This window comes from Bufo gargarizans, chromosome 2 (genome assembly GCF_014858855.1).
Source record: "Bufo gargarizans isolate SCDJY-AF-19 chromosome 2, ASM1485885v1, whole genome shotgun sequence".
Lineage (NCBI taxonomy): Eukaryota > Metazoa > Chordata > Amphibia > Anura > Bufonidae > Bufo > Bufo gargarizans.
The window spans coordinates 599,407,612-599,421,873 of record NC_058081.1 but is presented as its reverse complement, the minus strand read 5'-3'; positions in this window follow the sequence as shown (position 1 = coordinate 599,421,873).

The following is a 14,262-nucleotide window of genomic DNA, read 5'->3' as shown; positions in this document are numbered from 1 at the left end:
ACCTTGCTCCCCGGCACCCCCGTCGCTTATGATGGCGCACGGCCGCCGCTACATCTCCGCGCGGATCAAAACATCCAGCGACAGGGAAGGGGGGGTGCTTCTGGACTAGCCAATAGCAGGATGTGGGACGAGCCTTCCTAGCATCACCTTCGAGGCTGTGATTTGGGATAAGTTGTCCAAAAAAAGGAAAAATTTGGGTTGGCAGCCCTGGTTACCCAGCATTAAAATGTTGGAGTGTTAGAATGAATTGACTTTGGATCTATAATCCGAAGCTTGATTTGCTCAACACTACGTGTAGTCCTACACTCATTTTCCCATATAATGTCAGTTTCTCTTTGCCCTTCATTAGCAGTTAATCAGGTGGAGCACTTAACCCCTTAGTGACCACCCATACACCTTTTTATGGTGGTCACTAAGGGGCTTTAGGCCGTGCAGCAGGCAGCCGCGGCACTGCTCTAACACTTTACATGGCGCCCGTCGCATGTAAAGCGGTGACAGAGGGAGCGGACTCCCTCTGTCTACCATCGGCACCCCGCAAATGCGAGGAAATGCTCAAAACCCCCAAAACTGTAGTGTGTTTATAACCAGGAGAGCAATTCCTCTGCATGTAGTCCGTTGCTAGCGGCAATACCCAGCAAAAAATGCATACAATGGAGGATGTCGGCAGCGGACCACATGCACCACAAAGGCATCCTACACAAGATGGAGCAGTGTGTGGATGAAAATATACAAATACATAAATCCCTGCAAAAGATGCACCACAATGATATGCAACTGACAACACTGGCTAATCCCTTAGACTGATGTTAAAAACTGAGACTTTATCCAATGTATTCCTCTCAGGAACACAACAGAACCCTTTTGCACCACGGTCATCATTTTTTGCTGGGGATTGCTGCTAGCAAAGGACCACATGCGGAGGAATTGCTCGCCCGGTTATAAACACGCTACAGTGTTTGGGGTTTTTGAGCATTTCCTCCCATTTAGGCCACTTTATGTTAGTGATTTTTCTTTATATGTATGGAATGTGCCATTGCGCAATGCTGGTAACCTTCTAGTGCACCTGGTAGCCTGTGTCACATGGCCTGTTATAGGTGGGGCTTGCAGCCCTATTCCTTCTCCCACTGCATGAGTGATCTCACTATGGAGGTATGTGGGAGCTTGGCTGTGAGTTAGATCTTAGCACCATTCAGGCTATGTTCACACACCATAGGTGACAGTCTAGTGGTAAGACCCATGCCACACTGAGATACCTTGACGGTGGTGCAAAAGGGCTCCGATGTGTTCCTGACAGGAAAACATTGGCTAAAGTCTCCGTTTTTAACATCATACTATTAAGTGGTAAAAAAAAAGTTAAAAGAAAATAGATTTATTCAATGAAAAAATCCTATAACTGTAAAAAAAAATATTAAATCTTCCCCATATGTTTGGTATTGCCGTGTCTGTAACGACCCGGACTACATAAATATCATGTAAATTATCCCCTACGGTGAACGTTTAAAAAAAACAGAAAAAAAAAAAAACAGACAGAATTGCTAATTTATTCTAAGTTGCCAACGAAATAATGTAATAAAAAGCGATCAAAAAGCGCCATTTACTCCAAAATGCTACCAATTAAAAATACAAGTCGTCCCGCAAAATTCAAGCCCTCACACAACTCCATCAAAAGAAAAATAATAAAGTTATGGGTCTTGGGAAGCGGGAATAGAAAAACATTTTTCTTTAAAAAAATAGGGTTTTATTGCAAGAAAGTAGTAAAACGAAAAAAAAATAACTATATGTAATCATAGTGTCTCAGAGAATAAAGATATTATGTTATTTATACCGAAAAATGAACGCCATAAAATGTATAACGTAAAAACACAGTGGCAGTAGTTCTGTTTTTCCCATCTCCCCAATGACCTGTGGTGACGTCAGATCACATGCTCCAATCACATGGTCCATCACCACGGTGATGGATCATGTGATTGGACCATGTGATGTGACATCACCACAGGTCCTTTAGCTGGCAGCTCATTATTAAAAAAGTAAGAAGAGACCGGCAGCTACGCGATCAAGAGGAGAAGGTGAGTTAATTATTATTATTTTTTTTAACCCTCAATTGACCACCTACTAAGCATTCTGTATTTACCATGTTATAAGGGAAAATAATACAGTGAATAGACTGTCACCTAGCAACCATGCGTGAAAATCGCACGTTTTAATGCAAAAAATAAAAAATAAAGACTTTCTTTTCATAGCCATATTCTGAGCCACCTACCTTTTTTGTAGTTATGAGTACAGAGCTATGTGAAGGCTCTACCATTTTGGGGTGTGCATGACTTTCTAACACTTTTTATTTAATTTTTTGTGGGAGGTGAAGCAACCAAAAAACGGTAACTCGGCCATTTCAACTTTTTTTCCATTGCAATGCCCATGATGTGTATTTTTTTATTTATTATTGTTTACATATTTTTATTTGCATTTTAGGGAGAGGGGGGTGATTTATATATATATTTTTTTAGTTCATTTTAGTAACATAGTACATAGTACATAAGGCCGAAAAAAGACATTTGTCCATCCAGTTCGGCCTGTCATCCTGCAAGTTGATCCAGAGGAAGGCAAAAAAAAACCCTGTGAGGTAGAAGCCAATTTTGCTCACTTTAGGGGAATAAAAATTCCTTCTCGACTCCAATCAGGCAATCAGAATAAATCCCTGGATCAACGACCCCTCTCTAGTAGCTATATCCTGTAATATTATTACACTCCAGAAATACATCCAGGCCCCTCTTGAATTCCTTTATTGTACTCACCATCACCACCTCCTCAGGCAGAGAGCTCCATAGTCTCACTGCTCTTACCGTAAAGAATCCTCTTCTATGTTTGTGTACAAACCTTCTTTCCTCCAGACGCAGAGGATGTCCCCTCGTCACAGTCACAGTCCTGGGGATAAATAGATGATGGGATAGATCTCTGTACTGACCCCTGATATATTTATACATATTAATTAGATCTCCTCTCAGTCGTCTTTTTTCTAAAGTGAATAACCCTAATTTTGATAATCTTTCAGGGTACTGTAGTCCCCCATTTCAGTTATTACTTTAGTTGCCCTCCTCTGGACCCTCTCCAGCTCTGCTATGTCTGCTTTGTTCACTGGAGCCCAGAACTGTACACAGTACTCCATGTGTGGTCTGACTAGTGATTTGTAAAGTGGTAGGACTATGTTCTCATCTCGGGCATCTATGCCCCTTTTGATGCAACCCATTATCTTACTGGCCTTAGCAGCAGCTGCCTGACACTGTTTTTTGCAGCTTAGTTTGCTGTTTATTAAAATTCCTAGATCTTTTTCCATGTCAGTGTTACCGAGTGTTTTACCATTTAATAAGTACGGGTGACTTGCATTATTCCTTCCCATGTGCATAACTTTACATTTGTCAGTGTTAAACCTCATCTGCCACTTACCTGCCCAAGCCTCCAATCTATCCAGATCGCTCTGTAGCAGTATACTGTCCTCTTCAGTGTTAATTACTTTACACAGTTTAGTTTCATCTGCGAAAATTGATATTTTACTATGCAAGCCTTCTACAAAATCATTAATAAATATATTGAAGAGAATAGGGCCCAATACTGACCCCTGAGGTACTCCACTAGTGACAGTGACCCAATCTGAGTATGTACCATTAATAACCACCCTCTGTTTTCTATCACTGAGCCAGTTACTTACCCACATACAGACATTTTCTCCCAGTCCGAGCATTCTCATTTTATATACTAACCTTTTATGTGGTACAGTGTCAAATGCTTTGGAGAAGTCCAGATACATGACATCCATTGATTCGCCGCTGTCAAGTCTAGAACTTACCTCCTCATAGAAACTGATTAAATTTGTTTGACATGACCGATCCCTCACGAAGCCATGCTGATATGGCGTTATTTGCTTATTTCCGTTAAGATGCTCTAACATAGCATCTCTCAGAAAACCTTCAAACAGTTTACCCACAACAGATGTTAAACTTACCGGCCTATAGTTTCCAGGCTCTGTTTTTGGACCCTTTTTGAATATTGGCACCACATTTGCCATGCGCCAATCCTGTGGGACATTCCCTGTCAATATAGAATCTGCAAATACCAGAAATAAGGGTCTGGCTATGACATTACTTAATTCCCTTAGGATACGGGGGTGTATGCCATCCGGTCCTAGCGATTTGTCTATTTTAATCTTTTTAAGTCGCTGTTGCACTTCTTCCTGGGTCAGACAGGACACTTTTAATGGGGAATTTATTTCAACATTCGGCATGTCATCTGACAGTTTATTTTCCTCAGTGAATACATTGGAGAAAAAAATATTTAACAGCTTTGCTTTCTCCTCGTCGCTCTCTGCGACTCCCCCCTCATTACTCTTTAACGGGCCGACACCTTCAGATTTATACTTTTTAACATTTATATAATTGAAGAACATTTTAGGGTTAGTTTTACCCTCTTTGGCAATTAATCTCTCAGTCTCTAGTTTGGCCGCTTTTATTTGTTTTTTACATGTTCTATTTTTTTCCTTATAGTTTTTCAGTGCTTCCGTGCTACCTTCCTGTTTTAGTGTTTTATATGCTTTCTTTTTGTCATTTATTGCTTTCTTTACAGTTCTGTTTATCCACATTGGTTTCTTTTTGTTCCTTAACCTTTTATTCCCATACGGTATGCACCTCTCACAATGAGATTTTAGGATGCTTTTAAAGATATCCCATTTTGTGGCTGTATTTTTATTTGTGAGGACTTTATCCCATTTAGTTAGGCCTATGGCCTCTCTTAGTTGGCTAAATTTAGCTTTTTTGAAGTTTGGTATTTTTGTTCCTCCCTGTAGAAACGCTCTTTTGAATGATAATTGGAAGGTTATTACTTTGTGGTCACTATTTCCCAGGTGTCCCCCAACCTGCACGTCTGTTGTTCTGTCAGGCCTATTGGTTAATACTAAGTCCAGTATGGCCGTCCCTCTAGTCGGGTCCTGAACCAGTTGGGAGAGGTAATTGTCTTTGGTTATTGCCAAGAACCTGTTTCCTTTATGATATATACAAGTTTCAGTTTCCCAGTCTATATCTGGGTAGTTGAAGTCCCCCATAATAACCACCTCATTATGATTTGCCGCCTCGTCTATCTCGTTTAGTAGTAGATTTTCTGTGGACTCTGGTACATTAGGTGGTTTATAGTAAACTCCTATTAGTAATTTATTATTGTTTTTAGCGCCATGTATCTCTACCCACAGTGACTCCACATGTTCATGTCCCTCACTTATATCTTCACGGAGTGTGGTCTTTAGACCGGACATTACATAAAGGCAGACCCCTCCCCCTCTCCGGTTTTGACGATCCTTTTTCATTTACTGTGTTTCTTATGGAGCCCTTTCACAGATCTAACTAAGACAAAGATCTTAGGATCGAAACGCTTAAGCAAAGCTATGGAAGATGTAACCATGTTGATGTTTTAAAATAAAGTATAGAAAATTTTACACCGCTCACAGGAGTGCTGGATATTCCTTCCTTGTTTCATTTGTAAAGGTTAGGCCAAGTTCCCACATCAGTTATTTGGTCAGTTTTTTCCATCAGTTACTGTGAGCCAAAACCAGGTGCGAGTCAAAAACACAGAACAGGTGTAAATCTTTCCATTATACCTTATGTCTGAGTAGGCTTCTGTAGTACCCCAGAGAGGTCACGACCATTCCTATACTTAGCTTCTGTCTCTAATGGTTAGCAGATAATGTCATCTGTGTATATAATTCCAGGTCCTCTTATACTGTGCCTTAATAATATTGCCATGTAACTTTTATATATTGTATTGTGTGTAATATGCCTGGTTGCCCAGCAGGTGGCAGTGTATCTGGCAGAGAGAGGTGTTTAGATAGAATGGAACGTACAATTCCAGTCTCTCCCCTTTTGGGCAGAAGTAGGCTAGTCCTACTTCCTACCAGGGGATGGGGTTGCAGGAAGCTATAGTTGAGTTGAGAGTTGGAAGGAGATGTTACATGGGGCAGTGAGGGGAAGCAGCTCATAGAGCATCATGGCTCCAGGAAGTTCATAGACTGAGTATTACAAGGGGGTCAACAGCCAAAGGAACCCCACTCAAAGGTACGAGAAGTCCAGTAACCAGATTGAAGCCAGAGAATAGCACAGCAGAGAAAGATAAAGCAAAGTATTCAAGTTCACCTGCCAGTTTACCCTTAGCCTGCTGGAGCCAAGAGAAAGATCAAGTATTGTTTGGATGACACAAGTTTATCTCAAGTTTATTCAAGTAGAACTTTACCAAGTCTGGGCTTGACTTATTCCACGCACTACAACCCATTGGATGCTACGGAGCCTAACCCTGGGGAGCGACAGTATCCAGGTAGGAGCACCGTGACACAAAACTATCAGGCCACGTCATCACTCGGCATTCCTAAGGGTCTATACACACTTCCGCAATTTAGTAATCCGCATCCGCTCCGTAAAATTGCGGAAAAGATGCGGACCCATTCATTTCAATGGCACCACAAAAAATGCGGACAGCATTCAGTGTGCTTTCCGCATCCGTAGTTCCGTTTCTGTTATGCAGATCCGCAAAAAATAGAGCATGTCCTACTCTAGTCTGCAAATTGTGGTCCGTCATGCGGAAAGGTGCAATATGTCATCTGCATGTCATCCGCAATTGCGGATCCACAGGGAATAGAAAAAAAATAGGCCTGCCTCCTGTGAACTTCAGAACCCAGGAAAGCAGAGTAGAGAGAAGGAGAAAAGAGATTAGAAGTACAAAATGTCATTGTTTGATGTAGAAAAGTTAATTGTTCTGATACAGGAGCGCCTATCCCTATGGGACACCCGGTCAGAGGTGTACCACGACCGTGTCCAAAAAGACCGGTAATGGAAGGAGATCGCAAGAGAATTAGTACCTACAGCGTGGTCTTCTGCTTCAATGCAGAAAAAATATGTTTTAATTTTAATTTATATAAGTTAATATTCAATATAGTATTAATTAGAAAATAATAAAATTCACTTACCTCAAGGTGACTATCAACCTTTGCTCTGCTTCAATGCTGCACCTCATACTGGTATCCATGAAAGTCAGGTCAGGCTGAAGACAGGCCAGAAGGTGATCAAATGCTTCCATGGACATTGGCAATAGTTTTTTAATTTGATGGGGTCACGTCGCAGCTCGTTATACAAGGTATGACATTGTCCTTTGGGAAGGCGCTGAGCAACAATGGGATGGACCCACTGCCGTCTCCTCTTCCTCCCAGGTTCTTCATCCACCATCGCTGACTGCCGTCCCAATCGCCGATAAAGAATCCTGTGAAATAGTACTTTATCCATAAGGTCTTCTGCCATGATGATCGCTGAAAAATAGGAAGAAAACTATGCCAGCCAAGCAAAGGTTTCTCACACAGTTCTGAACGACACCAAAAGCACAATAAAATGGCCAGGGGCGTAGCTAGAAGTGACTGGGCCCCACAGCAAATATTTGTAAGGGCCCCTCCAGCGCGCTTCGCACCTCCCTCCTCCTGTGTAAACCCCACTCCTTTGGCACAGTGTAGCGGTATACTGTATATTGTGTGGCACAGTGTAGGCTATATGTGTATAACATAAACATATTTCATATGAAAACTTACAATTACTTGGCTTGGCCCTTGGGGATCTCGGGCACCACTTCAACACTTTAGCAAGGGGCTCGGCGGAGCTGATGTTGTGCTTTATCCTAATGAGAAAATTTCATAATAAGGATTTGGAGAAGGGGCAGAGGGATAGCAGAGCAGGGGGAGGCTGGTGCTGCTACTAGGGGGTCATACCATGGGGGAGTAATAAAGCCCACCATAATGCCCCCCCCCAGTAGTAATAATTCTCCTTATAATGTGACAGTGCAAAAATACCCCCTTGTAATGCCCCCAGTTGAGCTAATGTCCCCATAGTGCCCCCATAATGTGCCAGTATAAAATACCCCTATATAGCGCCCCCAGTAAATTCCCCCATAGTGCTCCTCTCCCCCTTCCTGCTAGTGCCCCCCATAATGTACCAGTATAAAATGCCCCATATAGAGTGCCCCAGTAGATGCCCCTCAGTGTCCGGCCTCTGATAGGCTGCCGGCCTAGTGTCCCCCATAATGCCCCCAATAATGTGCCAGTAAGTGTCCCCATAGATGCCCCCATCATGTGCCAGTATCAAGTGCCTCTCTCCTCCCCCCCACATGTCCCAGTATCATAGTGCCATCTCCCCCCCATGTGCCAGTATCAAGTGCCTCTCTCCTCCCCACCCCCCATGTGCCAGTATCATAGTGCCAAACCCCCCCATGTGCCAGTATCAAGTGCCTCTCTCCCCCCCCCATGTCCCAGTATCATAGTGCCATCTCCCCCCCAAAAAAGTGGCAGTATCAAGTGCCTCTCCCTCCCATGTGCCAGTATCATAGTGCCAAACCCACCCATGTGCCAGTATCAAGTGCCAACCCCCCCACATGCCAGTATCAAGTGCCTCTCTCTTCCCCCATGTCCCAGTATCATAGTGCCACCTTCCCCCCAAAAAAGTGCCAGTATCAAGTGCCTCTCTCCCCCCCATGTGCCAGTATCATAGTGCCAAACCCACCCATGTGCCAGTATCAAGTGACAACCCCCCCCACATGCCATTTTTAAGTGCCTCTCTCCTCCCCCATGTCCCAGTATCATAGTGCCATCTCCCCCCCCACAAAAAAGTGCCAGTATCAAGTGCCTCTCCTCCCCCCATGTGCCAGTATCAGGTGCCTCCCCCCCATGTACCAGTATCAGACCGTGCAAACCCCCCCTCCCCCAGGTGCCAGTATCAGGTGCCCCTCTCCCCCCCATGTGCCAGTACAAGGTGCCAACCCCCCCCCCAGGTTCCAGTATCAAGTGCCTCTCTCCTCCCCCCATGTCCCAGTATCATAGTGCAATCTTTCCCCCCCCACCAAAAAAGTGCCAGTGCCCTCCCCCCCATGTGCCAGTATCAGGTGCCAACCCATCTCCCCCCATGTGCCAGTATCAGGTGCCTCCCCCCCATGTGCCAGTATCAGGTGCCAACCCCCCCAGGTGCCAGTATCAGATGCCAACCCCCCTCCCCATGTGCCAGTATCAAGTGCCTCCCACTCCCCCATGGCAGTAACAGTCGGGTATTAAAAAAAAATGCGATGCGATGCAGCCTCTTCCTGTGTCCCACCCTGTATGTCCATATATGGAGTCAGTGCTTGTTTTTCAGAAAAGTTTTTGCTGGGATTTGAACCCACAACCTTCTGTATCAGAGGCAAAGCACTTACCCACAAGACCATAAGAGCTGCATTGCTGCTGACTGAAAAAATATGCGACTTCTACTGTTATAGCTGGCTAAGTTTACATCTATACACATGACAGCTGCTCATATATAGAGATATAGCAGAGCTGAGTGTGCTGGGACAGCTGTCATATAGAGATATAGCAGTGCTGGGTGTGTTGGGGCAGCTGTCATGTGTATAGATGTACACTTAGGCAGCTATAACAGTAGAAGTATCAAGTGCCTCTCTCCCCCCATGTGCCAGTATCATAGTGCCAAACCCACCCATGTGCCAGTATCAAGTGCAACCCCCCCCCACATGCCAGTATCAAGTGCCTCTCTCCCCCCCATGTCCCAGTATCATAGTGCCATCTCCCCCCACACACAAAAAAAGTGCCAGTATCAAGTGCCTCTCTCTCTCTCTCCTCCCCATGTGCCAGTATCAGGTGCCAACCCCTCTCCCCCCCATGTGCCAGTATCAGGTGCCTCTCTCCCCCCATGTGCCAATATCAGGTGCCAACCCCCCCTCCCCCCAGGTGCCAGTATCAAGTGCCTCTCTCCCTCCCCCCATGTGCCAGTATCAGGTGCCAACCCCCCCCCCAGGTGCCAGTATCAGGTGCCAACCCCCCTCCCCCATGTGCCAGTATCAAGTGCCTCCCACTCCCCCATGGCAGTAACAGTCGGGTATTAAAAAAAAAATAATAAACACTTATACTTACCTCCATGTCAGCGATGCGATGCAGCCTCTTCCTGTGTCCCACCCTGTATGTCCATATATGGAGTCAGTGCTTGTATTTCAGAAAAGTTTTTGCTGGGATTTGAACCCACGACCTTCTGTATCAGAGGCAAAGCACTTACCCACAAGACCAAAAGAGCTGCATTGCTGCTGACTGAAAAAATATGAGACTTCTACTGTTATAGCTGGCTAAGTGTACATCTACACATGACAGCTGCTCATATATAGAGATATAGCAGAGCTGAGTGTGCTGGGACAGCTGTCATATATAGATATAGCAGTGCTGGGTGTGTTGGGGCAGCTGTCATGTGTATAGATGTACACTTAGCCAGCTATAACAGTAGAAGTATCAAGTGCCTCTCTCCCTCCCATGTGCCAGTATCATAGTGCCAAACCCACCCATGTGCCAGTATCAAGTGAAACCCCCCCCACATGCCAGTATCAAGTGCCTCCCTCCCCCATGTCCCAGTATCATAGTGCCATCTCCCCCCACCCACAAAAAAGTGCCAGTATCAAGTGCCTCTCTCCCTCCCCCCCATGTGCCAGTATCAGGTGCCAACCCCTCTCCCCCCCATGTGCCAGTATCAGGTGCCTCTCTCCCCCCCATGTGCCAATATCAGGTGCCAACCCCCCCTCCCCCCAGGTGCCAGTATCAAGTGCCTCTCTCCCTCCTCCCCATGTGCCAGTATCAGGTGCCAACCCCCCCAGGTGCCAGTATCAGGTGCCAACCCCCCTCCCCCCATGTGCCTCCCCCCATGTGCCTCCCCCCTATGTGCCAGTATCAAGTGCCTCCCGCTCCCCCCATGGCAGTAACAGTCGGGTATTAAAAAAATAAACACTTAGGCCTCATGCACACGACCGTTGTGTGCATCCGCGGCCGTTGTTCCGTTTTTTTTGCGGACCCATTGACTTACAATGGGTCAGTGAAAAAATTGGAAAATGCACCATTTGGCATCCGCGTCCGTGATCCGTGTTTCCAGTCCGTGAAAAAAATAGGACCTGTCCTATTTTTTTTCACGGACAACGGTTCACGGACCCATTCAAGTCAATGGGTCCATGAAAAATCACGGATGCACACAAGATTGTCATCCGCGTCCGTGATCCGTGTCCGTTTTTTCCTATCATTTCAAAGGCAAACTTGACTTAGATTTTTTTTTTCATTTTTCATGTCCATGGATTCTCCAAAAATCAAGGAAGACCCACGGAAGAAAAAACGGACACGGATCACGGAACAACGGAAACCGTTTTTGCGGAACGCAAAAAAAAACGTCCGTGTGCATGAGGCCTTATACTTACCTCTATGTCAGCGATGCGATGCACCTGTGTCCCGCCCTGTATGTCCATATATGGAGTCAGTGCTTGTATTTCAGAAAAGTTTCAGCGGGGATTCGAACCCACAACCCTCTGTATCAGAGGCAAAGCACTTAACCACAAGACCATAAGAGCTGCATTGCTGCTGACTGAAAAAATATGAGACTTCTACTGTTATAGCTGGCTAAGTGTACACCTATACACATGACAGCTGCTCATATATAGAGATATAGCAGAGCTGAGTGTGCTGGGACAGCTGTCATATAGAGATATAGCAGTGCTGGGTGTGTTGGGGCAGCTGTCATGTGTATAGATGTACACTTAGCCAGCTATAACAGTAGAAGTATCAAGTGCCTCTCTCCCCCCCATGTGCCAGTATCATAGTGCCAAACCCACCCATGTACCAGTATCAAGTGCCAACCCCCCCCACATGCCAGTATCAAGTGCCTCTCTCCTCCCCCCATGTCCCAGTATCATAGTGCCATCTCCCCCGCCCCACAATAAAAGTGCCAGTATCAAGTGCCTCTCTCCATCCCCCCCCATGTGCCAGTATCAGGTGCCAACCCCTCTCCCCCCCCATGTGCCAGTATCAGGTGCCTCCCCCCCCATGTGCCAGTATCAGGTGCCAACCCCCCCTCCCCCCAGGTGCCAGTATCAGGTGCCAACCCCCCCAGGTGCCAGTATCAAGTGCCTCTCTCCCCCCCCGTGTCCCAGTATCAAGTGCCTCTCTCCCCCCATGTGCCAGTATCAGGTGCCAACCCCCCCAGGTGCCAGTATCAGGTGCCTCTCCCCCCCATGTGCCAGTATCAGGTGCCAAAAGGTGCCAGTATCAGGTGCCACCCCCCCCCCCAAGGTGCCAGTATCAAGTGCCTCTCTCCTCCCCCATGTCCCAGTATCATAGTGCCATCTCCTCCCCACAAAAAAAGTGCCAGTATCAAGTGCCTCTCTCCCCCCATGTGCCAGTATCAGGTGCCAACCCCCCCAGGTGCCAGTATCAGGTGCCTCTCCCCCCCATGTGCCAGTATCAGGTGCCAACCCCCCCTCCCCCCAGGTGCCAGTATCAGGTGCCAACCCCCCCCAGGTGCCAGTATCAAGTGCCTCTCTCCTCCCCCATGTCCCAGTATCATAGTGCCATCTCCTCCCCCACAAAAAAAGTGCCAGTATCAAGTGCCTCTCTCCCCCCATGTGCCAGTATCAGGTGCCAACCCCCCAGGTGCCAGTATCAGGTGCCAACCCCCCTCCCCTCATGTGCCTCCCCCATGTGCCAGTATCAAGTGCCTCCTGCTCCCCCCATGGCAGTAACAGTCGGGTGTTAAAAAAATAAAAAATAAATAATAAACACTTATACTTACCTCCATATCAGCGATGCAATGCAGCCTCTTCCTGTGTCCCATCCTGTATGTCCATATATGGAGTCAGTGCTTGTATTTCAGAAAAGTTTCTGCTGGGATTCAAACCCATGACCCTCTGTATCAGAGGCAAAGCACTTAACCACAAGACCATAAGCGCTGCATTGCTGCTAACTGAAAAAATATGAGACTTCTACTGTTATAGCTGGCTAAGTGTACATCTATACACATGACAGCTGCTCGTATATAGAGATTTAGCAGAGCTGAGTGTGCTGGGACAGCTGTCATATAGAGATATAGCAGTGCTGGGTGTGTTGGGGCAGCTGTCATGTGTATAGATGTACACTTAGCCAGCTATAACAGTAGAAGTCTCATATTTTTTTAATCAGTTGCAATGCAGCCTTTATGGCTGTGTGGGTAAATGCTTTGCCACTGATACATTGGAGGCTGTGGGTTCGAATCCCAGACACTTCAGGAGACTTTAGTAGACAGTAGGATTAGATCACATTAGCGATATTTAACTAACTTGAAAATAAACTGTCACACACGCTGCCGGGGCCCCGAAGCAGCTGCTTCCTTGGTAGTTACGCCACTGAAAATGGCCCCTGTACTATCACTTGTCCTCTGTTTTAAACATAATTTTTTTGGTACCCTAGCAACATCTTTTTTTTTTGCGGAAACACGGAACAGATGCTGATGCACATTTGAAAAAACTGAAGGTTTTTGCTGAAACACCGATCCGCAAAAAACGGAACGTAATTCTGGAAAGAAAAAATGCGGATGTGTGAATGGACCCTAAGGGCTCATTCAGACGGCCGTATGCTGTCCGCAAAAATGCGGATCCTATTTTTTTGTGGACAGTTCAGCATGTCCGCCAACAACGGATTGCATTCTGTTTTTTTGATCCTCCATAGACTATAATAGGGCCATGTCCTGATTTTCACTGACAAGTATAGGACATGTTTAATTTTTTCGCTGAGCCGTGCAATGGAAGAAAAGGGCCCAATAGAACTAAATAAGACAGCATCTAATCCGCAAAAAAAAAAAGATCTGCATTTTTGCAGACAGCATACAGGCGTCTGAATTAGCCCTAACACTGGATCAGCTTTGAAACTTAAGATGGATAAACGTAAATGTGTTAACTATCCAGACAATTTCTGCTACATATGTGGCAAATACACTACTTATGATCAGCGCAAGAATCTGACAAAGCGAGTGCGTCTTGCAGCTTGGGATGCATTTGTGATATTAGTGCAGAACTTCCTTGGGAACAGACGAGATGCAAAGTATGCTGAATTAGTAGACAACATGCTTCCAGGATATGAACAACTTGGCTGCCGAATGTCATTGAAAGTGCATTTCTTACATTCCCATCTTGACTTTTTCCCACCCAATTTGGGACACGTAAGTGACGAACATGGAGAGCAGTTCCATAAAGATATTTCTACAATGGAGAACAGGTATCATGGCCGCTGGAATCCCAACATGATGGTGGACTACTGCTGGTTTTTGCAACGGGAAAATATGACCGTTCACAAACGCAAAAGCAGATGCCTGAAGCACTTTTAACAGTACTGGGCCTTGCTCAAGTAAGACTTTTAAACTGAAAAACAAGACTTTT